This window comes from Aegilops tauschii, chromosome 4 (genome assembly GCF_002575655.3).
Source record: "Aegilops tauschii subsp. strangulata cultivar AL8/78 chromosome 4, Aet v6.0, whole genome shotgun sequence".
Taxonomy (NCBI): domain Eukaryota; kingdom Viridiplantae; phylum Streptophyta; class Magnoliopsida; order Poales; family Poaceae; genus Aegilops; species Aegilops tauschii.
In genome coordinates this window covers 68,534,005-68,547,919 of record NC_053038.3, presented here as the reverse complement: position 1 = coordinate 68,547,919, position 13,915 = coordinate 68,534,005, and positions in this window count along the sequence as shown.

The window sequence follows — 13,915 nt, the reverse complement described above, 5'->3', positions numbered from 1 at the left end:
CTCCCTGATCAAGGTGTCGTCGTCACCGCGTAGACAGCCTCCGCGTCCACCTCCGCCTCTGACGCATCCTCATTGTCCGCCGCCCCAACTAATCTTTCTGTCGCTGCAAAATCTGGTAGCGGGGGGACTGCATAGGAAATAGGACTAATAGAACAAATAATGTTTATTTAATTCATAGGAAATTAGACTAGTACTAACCTCTTCAATGCAAATACTAGAATAGGAATTATGTTTTCATGATGGGCTGAGCACAAATCCTTCTTCCTCCCCGTCGCCGGATCTGGCCCCGGTGGTCTCCTGACTGTTGGTGGCGGCGGCGTCTGCCAGGGCGGGTCCTGCCCAATCCCTACGCGGGGTGGGCGCGATGGTCGCGTCCTATCTTGGGCCTAGGTTGCGGGTGGGTGGGTCGTCTGCTAGGCCCAAGGTGGTGTGCAAATCTGTGACAGCCTGGTTTTGCCTTCTCTCTTTTTTCGGACTTTCATTTGCATTTGCTTTGGATTTGGAGTTTTGAATCAATTCAAATGGACTTGAACACTTGGGCCTACCCTTGATTTTCACCCAAGTGACTCATTCACCTCTAACTCACTTTTCCTTCTCTGAAAAACTCCAACAAAATCCCGAGGAATATTTTTCATAAAAGAAAAACATTCATTTTCTTCCCTGAAAATCACTTCAGAGAAGTATGCTCCAAAGCAAACCCCATTTTCTTTGCCCACAAAATTCTGAATAAATTCACAAATATTCTTTGAACCCTAGGGCACCTTCCTGAGCAAAAATATTGCATAACTTTTTGTAATATTTTTGCTACAGAAAATCATTTCTGTTCTGGACAGAATGATCACTTTGTACAGCAAGTATATTTTTGCTTGATCTTTTGGGGCTGATCTTTTCTGAGCTTAATTAGCCTCCTAAGAGATTACTAAACCCCAAAGCACAAACCTTAATTCTCACTAAATTTTCCTCAGTGAAGCTCACAAGTTTCTGTCCAGAAACTTGCCAGGAAGAAAGCCACTCCCACAGTTCACCTGTGACGCAGCCAACATTGCAAAACGACCAAAATCACTAAGGACTAGCTGCCAGACATGGTGTTTACGCTTAGCTCAGCCTGATGCCAAAGTCTACGTGCTGACCCCGAGAGTCCAAGGGGGTTGGCATGCGGTCGACGCGCTCTGCGCTGCGCCAGCGCCTCTGTTGCACGCGTGCTCGCTGCCCCGACCGCCGCACCTTGCCAAACCGGGCCCCCATCTTCGTTTGCACCTCCATAACTCCACCCTAGCGCTCGCCGACGCCGGAGCTCGCCGCAGCGAGCACGGGCACGGCGCGGCCAAGGCAAGAGTGCGCCCATGCCCCTGTGCTCGTCGCGTACCGCGCTCCTGTGCTCATCGCTGCTCGTCTACAGCCTTCGCATGATCTCCGGCATCTTCCCCCTCTCTCACTGATGCCATTCGTCACCGGGCGACACTCTAGAGAGCTCCGGCGAGATCTCGATCCCTGCCTCGGCCTCGCCTATATATAGCCCCCTCCCGAGCTCGGTTCACTCCACACACACACTCATCACATCTCCACGACCCCGTAGGAAGCCGCAGCCCGGCCGGGCAGGCCTCTGGCCGCCGTCCCCGTCCCGACCTCGCCGGCGATCCACGTCCTCTGCCCCCTCCCTCTCCAGAGCCGCTCGAGCTCCACCAACTTCTCCGGCGTGTTCGTGGTGGTTCACTGGTGCATGCTGGTGCCGTTGGAGCTGCTGAACCGGCCCTGCCTCGCTAGAATCGCCAACTCCGACAAGCCCCGCCCGTTGCCGCCGCTGGAGAGCTCCGTTCCGACCCCGTCCGGCCATCCCTAGCCACACTACGGGTACGGGCAGGTGTGTCTCGACCTCCTCTCTCATCCTATCCCTTTGGATCTGGCCAAATAGCCCTTCTCGCCGGCGTGAGCTTGGGCGGAGCCTCGCCGTGCTCTATTTCCCTCTTCCTCTCCCTCCAACCTGACCGCTGGGGCCCGCTGTCAGCCACTCAGGCCGCGGCCGAAGCGGTATGAGTGGTGGCGCCCAGGCGGTTTACGCCTTCGACGTCACCCCCCTGGTTTTTCTTTTTAATTCAAATTTAGTTCAAATTTGACCAGAACTTTGACCAGCTATAACTCTTATTCTACAAGTCCAAATGAGTTGATTCTTTTTGCATTCTGTTCTTACTGGAAAATCCTAGCAGCACACCCAAGATGGGATTTTTCCTTGCTGCCTAGAATTTCTGGTAATTTTCAGAAGTGTTCTTGATATTTTCTTTTTGTCATTTGAATTATTTTCAGAAGGTGAAGCTTGTCTTGAAGGCATCCAGGAGGAGTGTGAAGCTCCTCTGCACTAAGGCAAGCAACAACAACATTATCATGGTGTCTTTGCAATATTCATGATTTTCTACTTGAATTTATATGTTATTCATTGCATATAGTATTAAAATAAATAATGCTTGTGTTATTTAGTTTGTCATGATCAAAATGCTTAGTTGACAGAAGTGAATGCTTGAACTAGTGAGATATAGCTTGAGTAGTTGATCTAAGAAAATTTGTCATGACTATGCTAATATGATCATCAGTCTTATTTTCCTATATACATGCTAAGATAAGTTTTATTTGATTAATGCTAACAAAAGTGATGAGTATAAATAACAAGTAAGAAAGGACCAGAAATGTTGAAAGTTAAGTTTGTGCAAGTAGAACTTTGAATGAAGTTGATCTGTTGTTTCTAAGTGATATGTGATGCATGATATATGGTTGCATAAGCATGGCATATATTGACTCGAATCTTTTATTTCAGGTTAAACCTCATGATAATTGAACTTGAACATAAAGTTGGTCGGGTCATGGTGCCACTGAATCAGGCTGACAAGTGCAACCACATTTGCCTTTATGGGGAGGCTGTTAGTTGTCCGTTGTCATACCTTTTGTCAGTGCCTCCAACAAGGGAAGGTTATGGGCATGCGTTACCCTGGCCCGGTAAGCAGACATAACCTTGTGGACCCGTTGTTGTTATGGTACCGTGTCCCCGTTTGGGACTGTTTATTTGCCACGACGATGGTAGTTTTGCCTTTGCTAGGCTGGGTCACCCAGGACTAAGCCCAGTGGGGAGTTGGTCGGAGTGGCCGTAAGAGTGTCATGGCAATGGGAGAGTTCTGTCGGAATGCCGTTGGTCCACCCGAATGGGAGTGCGAGGCCATGGGTTCCGTGGTGTGGGTAAAGTGCGCTACCTCTGCAGAGTGTATTAATCTATCGATAGCCGTGCCCGCGGATAAGGGCCCAGTTCGTAAGTAAGTCACACCATGGATCAACTGTTAATAATAAATCTTGCACACTAAGTAATTTGCATTCCACGGTTTGGTTTATGAGGATGTCAGCGAGACTGACTGTTGTGGAATTATTTGTGATCTGGGAGTGATAACTGTTTGATTACGAGGTGACCAGTTGAACCAAGTGTGGTTCCGTTCGTGCTTCATCGTGAGCACTGTTCGGTTGTGAGGCAACCTGTTGGTAAGATAGTCCGAGTGACTCGATGCACAAGTTTGGTTACACTGCATGAGTAGCATGATGTTGTTTGCATTTAACTTCATTAAATGTCATGATAATGTTTGTCATTATGGTTCTATTTGCTGTGAGCTTGCAAGTACATTCAATGTACTGACCTGGCATGTTATGCTAGATTTCAGGAAAGTCTAACTGGATCGGAGTGCTGCCGTGTCTAGACCGTGTCCACATCTGTGTCCCTGTGCTATGGAGTCCCGCTACGTCATTGTTCCTCGGCCGTGTAGATGTCGTGCTCGAGGCCCCTTTATGTTCACTAAATAATGTACATATTGTTCAGCCGCACCGAGTGTGCCGCTTGGCCTCGCAACTTGATGTAATGTCACTCTATACTTCCGCTAGTTTCAATAAAGCGGTGATTTTTGTACCAAGATGTTGTGTGTTGCCAGAAGACATGATCTCTGGGTTGGCAATCCAAGGTAAACCGGTCGCTCTGAGCCGGGATGCCACAACGCTTGGTATCAGAGCCGCGCTGACTGTAGGACACGCTAGACTACCGACGTGTTAGCTGGACGTTAGTTAGGGTAAAAGTTGAGTGCCGGTAGTGTTTAGAACTATTTGTTGCATTGCATGCACTCGTTCTATTTTTATTTCTAACCCACTAATGGTTGTGAGTGTAGATGGCTCCAGTGTCGTATCCGTGTCAGTTGCAGCTAATGTCGTACACCTCACCACATCTTCTTCGTAGCGTGTGGCGTCGACTGTACCCTCACGGTGACGACCCAGCATATCGGGTGTACCAGGAGCGTCTAGCCGACTCCGTGTATGAGTATCACGCCATGGTTACCCTGCGCACCAGTTCGTCAACAGGCTCTTACACTCGTACCTCTCGGAGAAGTTATGCATCCACCGCCGCTCAGGCCGTCCAGCATGCTGCATTCGAGATTCTTGTTGAGTTATGTTATATAGAGGCTCAGATGCAGAACCACCCAGATTTTCCCTTCTACCCATCTTTGCACGATTATGGTCGTGTTCGCTTTCATTCCGTTGATCCGGCGTCTGATAGTGACACTAGCCACCTTTCTCAATATATTACTGCTAGTTATCTTCTAATTCACGAGTTGGCTCGAGAGTTGAATCGTGCTCGTTCTGCCCGCCGCTAGATCCTACCCTACTCCACCCTCTGTGGGACTTACTCCTTATATTGTGCCCAATTCTATCTCGCCTATTTCTCCGATTACTCCACCGAGTAGCTCAGGCACCTCAACAATGAACCCACACAGTGCTCCTGCTGAGTGGGCGTCTCTTCTTGCTACCCCCGCAGCTCCCATGATCCCTTCTCATCCCGCGCCTACCCCTGAGGGAGAGCCGTCGAGGCAGCATCGTCGTGTTACCTTTAACCCGGAGGTCTCGGTTGGCATCGTCAGTTTAGGATGTGGGTCTGACTTAGGAGAGGATCCGGTAGCACCGGCGGAGTCTTAGAGCGTCTGAGTATCCGCGGTGGTCATGTACGGATGTAGTGGTATGAGCCATGATGTATCATTGCATGTATGCTAGTAGTCGCACCAGTCATGATGTTTATCTTTCATGTATGAGTCTATGTATAATTATGTTGGAACTTTTTATTCCTATTTTCGTCGCTGTGTTTCTTGGTTTCTTTGTGTCGATCTTTTGGGTTTGTCACTATCTTTTCTTCCCATGTTTGGATGTTTCTCATCGCGGTTGCTCTTTTTGGGAAAAATAAATAGCAGGATGACGCGGGGAGGTAGCAGCACGCAGGCTTGTGATGATGTCCCTGTTCGTCGGTCAGCAAGGCAGGCAGGACACTCCCCTGAGCCGTATCCGCAGCCACCGCCTCCACCGCCAAATCCGCCCTCCACTGAACAAATTATGCGCAGGTTTGAGGAAAGAAGGAACAATGATCTGATTGAGCTGTCAAAATGTGTGCAAGCTATGGTTGGGCAGAATGGGAATCAAAATGGCCATCACTCCAAGCTATCAGATTTTCAAAGGACTAAGTCTCCCAGTTTCAGTCAAGTGGTTGACCCTGATACGTCTCCAACGTATCTATAATTTTGATTGTTCCATGCTATTATATTATCCATCTTGGATGTTTTATATGCATTTATATGTTGTCTTATATGATTTTTGGGACTAACCTATTAACCTAGAGCCCAGAGCCAGTTTCTGTTTTTTTCCTTCTTTTTGAGTTCTACAGAAAAGGAATACCAAACGGAGTCCAATTGATGTGCCAATTTTTGATGATTTTTGTGGACCAAAAGAAGCCCCCGGAGTAAAATATTTGGGCCAGAAGAGTCCCGAGCCATTCACGAGGGCGGAGGGCGTGCCCTACCCCCTGGGCGTGCCCCCTATCTCGTGGATGACTCGGAGACCCCCCTGACGTGAGACCGACGCCAAAAATTCCTATAAATATAGAAACCCCCAGAAAGAAACCTAGATCGGTAGTTCCGCCGCCGCAAGCCTGTGTAGCCACCAAAAACCAATCGGGACCCTGTTCTGGCACCCTGCCGGAGCGGGCATCCATCACCGGTGGCCATCTTCATCATCCCGGTGCTCTCCATGAAGAGGAGGGAGTAGTTCACCCTGGGGGCTGAGGGTATGTACTAGTAGCTATGTGTTTGATCTCTCTCTCTCTCTCTCTCGTGTTCTTGATATGGCACGATCTTGATGTATCGCGAGCTTTGCTATTATAGTTGGATCTTATGATGTTTCTCCCCCTCTACTCTCTTGTAATGGATTGAGTTTTCCCTTTGAAGTTATCTTATCGGATTGAGTCTTTAAGGATTTGAGAACACTTGATGTATGTCTTACATGTGCTTATCTGTGGTGACAATGGGATATTCACGTGATCTACTTGATGTATGTTTTGGTGATCAACTTACGGGTTCAGTGACCTTGTGAACTTATGCATAGGGGTTGGCACACGTTTTCGTCTTGACTCTCTGGTAGAAACTATGGGGCACTCTTTGAAGTTCTTTGTGTTGGTTGAATAGATGAATCTGAGATTGTGTGACGCATATCGTATAATCATACCCACAGATACTTGAGGTGACATTGGAGTATCTAGGTGACATTAGGGTTTTGGTTGATTTGTGTCTCAAGGTGCTATTCTAGTACGAACTCTAGGATAGATCGAACGGAAAGAATAGCTTCGTGTTATTTTACTACGGACTCTTGAATAGATCGATCAGAAAGGATAACATTGAGGTGGTTTCGTACCCTACAATAATCTCTTAGTTTGTTCTCCGTTATTAGTGACTTTGGAGTGACTCTTTGTTGCATGTTCAGGGATTGTTATATGATCTAATTATGTTATTATTGTAGAGAGAACTTGCACTAGTGAAAGTATGAACCCTAGGCCTTGTTTCTAGCATTGCAATACCGTTTACGCTTACTTTTACCACTTTCTACCTTGCTGTTTTTATATTTTCAGATTACAAAAACCTATATCTACCATCCATATTGCACTTGTATCACCATCTCTTCGCCAAACTAGTGCACCTATACAATTTACCATTGAGTTGGGTGTGTTGGGGACACAAGAGACTCTTTGTTATTTGGTTACAGGGTTGTTTCACTACAGAAAAAAGACACATCCGTGACATTTTGGGCCGAACGAATTTTTTTTCCTGTCATGCTTATGACACTTTTATGACGATAATTGTGAAAAAACCCGGTATCATCATAGATATGGTAGGCTTCTACTTCTATGACAAAAAATCATGACAGAAAATGGGCTTTTCGTCCTGGGCGGGCCGGAGATGCAGCTGCATGACATTCTTTGGGCCGTCCATGACGGATAAACCCGTGGTAGAAGCGAGGGCGAGGAAAATATCGGGGGAGTTCCCAGTTACGGTGGGTGGTCGGGGGCCGAGCGATGCGCGTTTCTCTCGTACGTACGCGCGTGTGTGCGAGGCGTCGTGCTCTTGAAAGTGCAACTATCCCTTGGTGGTTTTGGTAATTCCTAACAACATATAGCTCATTGAGCTAATGCTATTTCAAGATAAATATTTCAGGAAAGTTCAATGATTGGCATGGCATGTATCAGGAATGTGGACCCCTTAAAATGCTAAGGACAAAAGATTGGCTCGAGCTCAAAAGCTCAAGACTCTACATTTTACTTTTAGTGATCCAAGATCACATTGAGTCCATAGGAAAAGCCAATACTATGAAAAGGGGATGAGGTGTTTCTTAATGGGTTTCTTGCTCAAAATTCTTAGTGATATGCTCCAAAAACCCTCAAATACTTTCTCATATCCACATATGTCCCAAACCAAAAGTCAAACTCGGCCCCACCGAAACATTCTATCCGGCGCCACCGAGTTCTCTTGACATAGCCACTGCCACAAACCCTAGTCACTTCGGTCTCACCGATAGGGATCTCGGTCTCACCGACATGGGATTGCCAACACTCTGTTTCCCTTCGTAACATTTCGGTCCAACCGAGATGAGCGACCGGTCCCACCGAGTTCGCAATGCAAACTCTCTGTTACAGCTTCGTAATGTTTCGGTCTCACCGAGATGAGCGAATCGGTCACACCGTGTTTGCCTGACCAACTCTCTAGTTAGCTTATTACCAAAATCGGTCCCACCGAGTTTGTGTAATCGGTCTCGCCGAGATTACGTTATGCCCTAACCCTAATGAAATCGGTCCCACCGTGTTGACATGTCGGTCCCACCGAATATCCTAACGTTCACATTTTGAAATAAATCGGTCTGACCGAGTATCATTATTCGGTCCCACCGAGTTTGGTGATTTGTGTGTAACGGTTAGATTTTGTGTGGAGGCTATATATACCCCTCCACCCCCTCTTCATTCGTGAAAGTGCTAGTTATCGACTAGAGGGGGGTGAATAGGCGATTTTTATGAAAGTCTTAAAAACATGGGAGTTTCGAAGACAAACAATATAATTGAGCCTATTAACATGCATCGGAAGGTAGACTACACTAGGCAAGCCATAGTCAAGTATTCAAAGAAATGAAAGCACAGAGACTAATAGCAGCTAGGTAGTAATGATCAGGATGGAAGATAGTATGAAGCCAAACAACAATAGTAGTCACATAGTGAAGTCAAATAGATAATGCAAGCAGGCAATGACTTCACGAAGATAAACTGTAAGTAAAGAGAGGGAGAAGATAGAACCAGTCGCTTGGTGAGGACAAGGATTTGTTGGACCAGTTCCAGTTGCTGTGACAACTGTACGTCTGGTTAGGGAGGCTGATATTCAACTCAGAAGACCGCGTCTTCACCTTATTCCCCTTGAGCTAAGGACACCCAGTCCTCGCCCAATCACTCTGGTAAGTCTTCAAGGTAGACTTCCAAACCTTCAGATACTTCGTTCACCGGCAATCCACAATGACGTATGGATGCTCAGAATGCGACGCCTAACCGGCTGGAGGATTCACAGTCCTTAAGTGTAACATGTCTTCAGATCACGCGGACAGAAATACTTCAGTGATGCCAATCACTCTTTGGGCTCTGGGTGTTTTGGGCTTTGTCCTCGCAAGGATTTCTCTCTCTCAAATGCTTCGGAGGTGGGTTGCTCTCAAACAACAAAAGTCGTGCACTAACTCTGAGCAGCCACCAATTTATGGTGTAGGGGGTGGGCTATTTATAGCCACTAGGCAACCCGACCTGATTTGTCCGAAATGACCCTGGGTCACTAAGGAACTGACACGTGTGCCAACGGTCAGATTTCAAACACACGCGGCAGCTTGACTTGGGCTACAAGTAAAGCCGACTCATCCAGCTCTGGATAAGATTTGCTCTATTTGTCTTCGCTGGAAGACATAGGATTTGGTTGTGCATCACTTCAGTCACTCTGACTTTGTTCACTTCGACCCCACTTAACAGTACGGTGGTTCCTATGACTCAACTAAGAAGAAAAGGAAACTACAAAACAACTATGTCTTCGCACTCCCTAGTCTTCACGTGAATGTCTTCTTGAGTCATAAACTTTGATGTGATTGTCTTCACATACCACCATTGTCTTCAATGTCTTCATACATTTTTACGGGTCATCTCTGGTAGGTAAACTGAATCAATGAGGGACTACTACCTGTGTTATCCTGCAATTCTCACAAACACATTAGTCCCTCAACCAGGTTTGTCGTCAATACTCCAAAACCAACTAGGGGTGGCACTAGATGCACTTACAATCTCCCCCTTTTTGGTGACTGATGACAAACTGGTTGAAGTTTTCAACGGGGATAAAAGTATGTGCAATTGTAAAGGATTAAGGTATTGTCTTCATAAGTAGAAAAAGGCTCCCCCTGAAGATGTGCATATAAGTATTTTACTTTTGGAATGCAAATGCACATGGCAGGTTGTACTTGTGGAGATCCTCTTCAACTTATGAAGGCAATTCATCATGCATGATAACATATAACGAAGATAATGACATGCATAATGAAAAATGGACGTCTGCAATATGACTTCGTGCGGGATTTATCATCGCTCATGCAGAATTTATCATCGCATCACAGAATAGCAGAAAAAGTAGCAGACGACCATCAAGTTTAAGTGTTACAACTCAAAGAACCAGAAGAATCAAAAGCGAGAGTTGTAAGCACTTGGCAAAAGTATGGCAACCACCCATATGGACCTGCTTGAAGACTATCAACTCATATGCTTCTCCCCCTTTTGTTAGTAAGGACCAAAAAGGTTTGAAGACATAGAGCCTCTACTCGTTTCCATGAGGAGTAGGTGAAGCAGCAGGGTCGTCGTTGAGTTTCGGTGGTGCAGAAGAACTCGGTGCAGTGTCGATACGCGCTGAAGTTGGAGGTGGTGAAGTAGCATCATCTTCATCATCAATGACTCTAGCATTAACAGTTGCCGCGGAGGAGGAGTACTCAGAGTCTTCGAGTGAGGGAGGCCGACGCAAGACAACATTCCCGGGAGGAGTGGAATCAAACTTGAATCTCTCTATGAAGCTGTCTTCTTGAAGATCAGCTTCAGCACTAAGCAACGTCAGACTTTTCCACGACCTCCGACAGGTTTCATGAGTGACAAGGTTGCGAATGCGATTGACATCCACCAATAGGCTTTGCATCTGACGCTTTGGCCAGTCGTGATGCTTATCCTGTTTTCGATGCAGGGCAACGAGAAGCTCTCGGTCATTGAGAACACGAGAACGCTTTCGAGGCCTTTGAGCAATTGTGCTTTCAGTTGCTTCAGTATGGGCACAATGAGGTGCACATGTATTGCCAGCCAAGGGATAAACACGAGTAGCAGCCAAAGCTCCTTCAATGGGCTGAGTGAAGCTTTGATGATCGGCATTGTGAAGATAAATTGGCTCCTTGGCAGGCTCTGGGTAGATGGCTTCGATAGACAGATCAAACTCTGGCAAGAATATGAGATGATTGCATGCAGAAGGCTGATATTTGACAGTAGAGTGAAGCTTGATGAGGCGCATTACCCATGGAGCATGGAATTTCAAACGAAAGAGATCAGAGCTAGATGCAGCCAATTGCCTGATGAAGAAGTCTTGAGTATTGAAGCTGATGCCATTGAAGATATAGAAAACCAATGTCTTCATTGCTCCTTCAAGCTTCGCTGTAGGAGAATGTCCCTTGATAGGCCATAGAGTTCGCCTGATGATATGATAAATAGTGCGGGGCAGATACTCTAGGTCTTCAACAAAGAATTCCCTTGGATATTCAGCGCCACGTGGCAGTGGCTTCATCATGCTCAACATTTGGCTCATGTTTGGCTCAGGCTTCTAGAAGATGCTCTCCAAAGCACTGCGGTGAAGCTGACAACCCGGCTCATATAGTTCACCTGGAGTGGGCAAAGCAGTGAGCTCAATAATGTCAAGAGCTCTGGCTTCGTGGTGTACATTGCCTGTCATCCACTCAAGGATCCATGTCTTCGGATCCTTGTTGTAGCCGCGAATGTGGAGGGTGGCATATAATTGTAGCAGAAGCTCTTCGTTCCAGTGCTCTTTATCAGTCACAAATTGTAGCAGACCAGCATATCTGAAACAATCAAGGGCTTCTTCTAAGCAGGGCAGGCCAGCAATAGCTTCGCAGTCTAGGCGCATATGGGGAAAGATGCACCCTTGATCATAAAGAACACCAGAGTAGTAACTGCACTGCTGATAGCTCCAGAATTGATCAGATGAAATTCTTGGCTTCGAGTATGGGTTCTTGTCGCTATCAAAGAAGGTGTTGTGTGCAATGAAGCCATTCACATTGAAAGATCCTGGTGATGTTGCAGTACCTGTAAACCTTGGCAGCCTCGGTTTTGGCTTCTGGACCTGAGGCCTGTGCTCCACATGATAGTCAAATTGAGGTCCGAGAGCAGGAGGAGGAACTAGAATGGGCCAGTGAACCATGACAGGTTGGCCGCGATGAAATGCCAGCTCGATAGTGTGTGGCCTTGGAGGCGGTACAAGAGCATCAACATTGACGTGAGCTGCAAGTGGTATAAGGGCTTCAGGTGCAATATTGACTTCAGGTGCATTAGAAGCTTCAGGCGCATTAACTTCAGGCGCCACATTGACTTCAGGCGCCACAGTTGCTTCAGCCATGACAACGTCATTGGCTTCAGTATTGGTGTTGGTGGCCGCCTCAATATTATCAACCTCCACTTGAGTAGCTGGAGGGTTGGACACGTTCTCCTCGAGAACAACTTCTTGGTTGGACGGGGGTGTAGCAACACGTTCTTCTTCTTGACAGGGTTCTTCTTGATCATCGGCTGATGCAGCCGGAATGTCTTCAGCAGCTTTGGCTTCAGACTCTGAGATGTTCGCAGTAGGAGTGGCTTCAGGAAACACTTGGTGTGATACTGAGTGGTGGTTCTCTTCTCCTTCTGGAACACTCGAAAGAGTGACTTGGGGCCTTGGTCCTTTGCGAAAGGCGGGCGACGCTTGTGGAGAGGGAGTTGGCTGGGCCTCAAAGTCATCATCATCAAGCACCGGAGGGGTGAGTTGAGTTGGGGGAGTACTTGGTGATTCTTCTTCACGGGGGGAGTCTTGAGGGTGATCAGCCCATGAATCATCCTGAGCAATTGGCGTCAAAGGACGACCAATGCTGATGAGTTTGCTGTTCGTGAGAACAAGCAATGATACCATCTGGTGCTCGATCTGAGGAAGGACTTCATCATCATCTACATTGTCTTGGGGACCAATGTATTCAGCTGTGGTGTGGTCAACATCTGGATCTTCTTGAGCTTCAGGAGCCTTTGTGGTAGCAGGCTCGTGAACTATCAAAGGACGCTCTTGGTGAGTGGATGCAGGATGAGCAACTGAGATTGGCTCGACGACAAGGGGCTCTGTGGGAGTAGCCCGATCTTTCTTCTTTGTCTTTCTCTTCTTGGTCGGTGGAGCATCTTCAGTGGTGCTCTTGGACTTGCGCTTTCTGGCTTCGACTTCAGCTGCCCTTGTTTTCTTGAGTTCTGAAGCTACTGTGGGGACCTTAGGCTTCACGCCTATCATACTGGCGGGGAAGACGATGCGAGGTTCTTCCACCTAGAAGTTTCAGCTGGGGCCACAGCAGGCTTCTTCTTTTTGGCAGCCATCCTGGGGTCGATGCCAGGACGCCCAAGTGCCTTGCGCTTCTCGGCTTCATTGTGAGCTTGAACACATTTGGCAGCAAGGTGTTTCATTCGCTCTCGTGAACCTTTTGCTTCTTCACGTTTCTTGTGAAACGCCTCCTTGAGCTCATGCATCATTTGCTTGAAGTTTTGGACATTAGTCACACTGAGCTTGGCCATGTGCTTATTGAACTGGGCTTTTTCATAGTCAATTTTGTTCTTTAGTTCAACAATCCTCTGAGCTAGAGCCAGCTCAGGAGCAATCGCTCCGTGGAAGGAGACGCTGAGGCCAATTGGGAGCTGAAGATCATCAAAACTGAGGTTTGGGCTGTCAAACCACTCATCAATGAAATTGTTCAATATGTCCACATCAAAGAGGGGCAAATCATTGAAGATTTATGCCTCTTGCTTGCTCTTTATTAGCAGCTCAAGAGCATCATCGCCAAGATCGTCATCACTTGACAGATCAATGGCTTCAGTATCATTCCTCAGAACGGCAGCTGACGTCAGGGCTTGTCCAGAACTCTTGACAATTTTCTTCTAGGGCCTCTCTTTCTTCTTGGAGACGCGAGATAGATCTTCAGAATGCACACTTGGTGCAGGAGGAGCTGTGGCCAGAGGCTTCGCACGCGAAGTGCTTGGTGCAGCAGCAGGTTTCGAAGCCTTTGGTTTCTTTTGCTTTTGAGGCTTGGGCGGAGCAGGAGCTTCATAAGAATTAGGTTCATCTCCAGACTGATCCACTGTGGCTCTCTGTGCAGCGATGTAGGAGAGGAGACCATCAAAGTTGTTGAAGGGGCCGATGACATTGGGATTGGCATCACGTGTGCCATTAGCCCGTGGAGCAGAAGGACC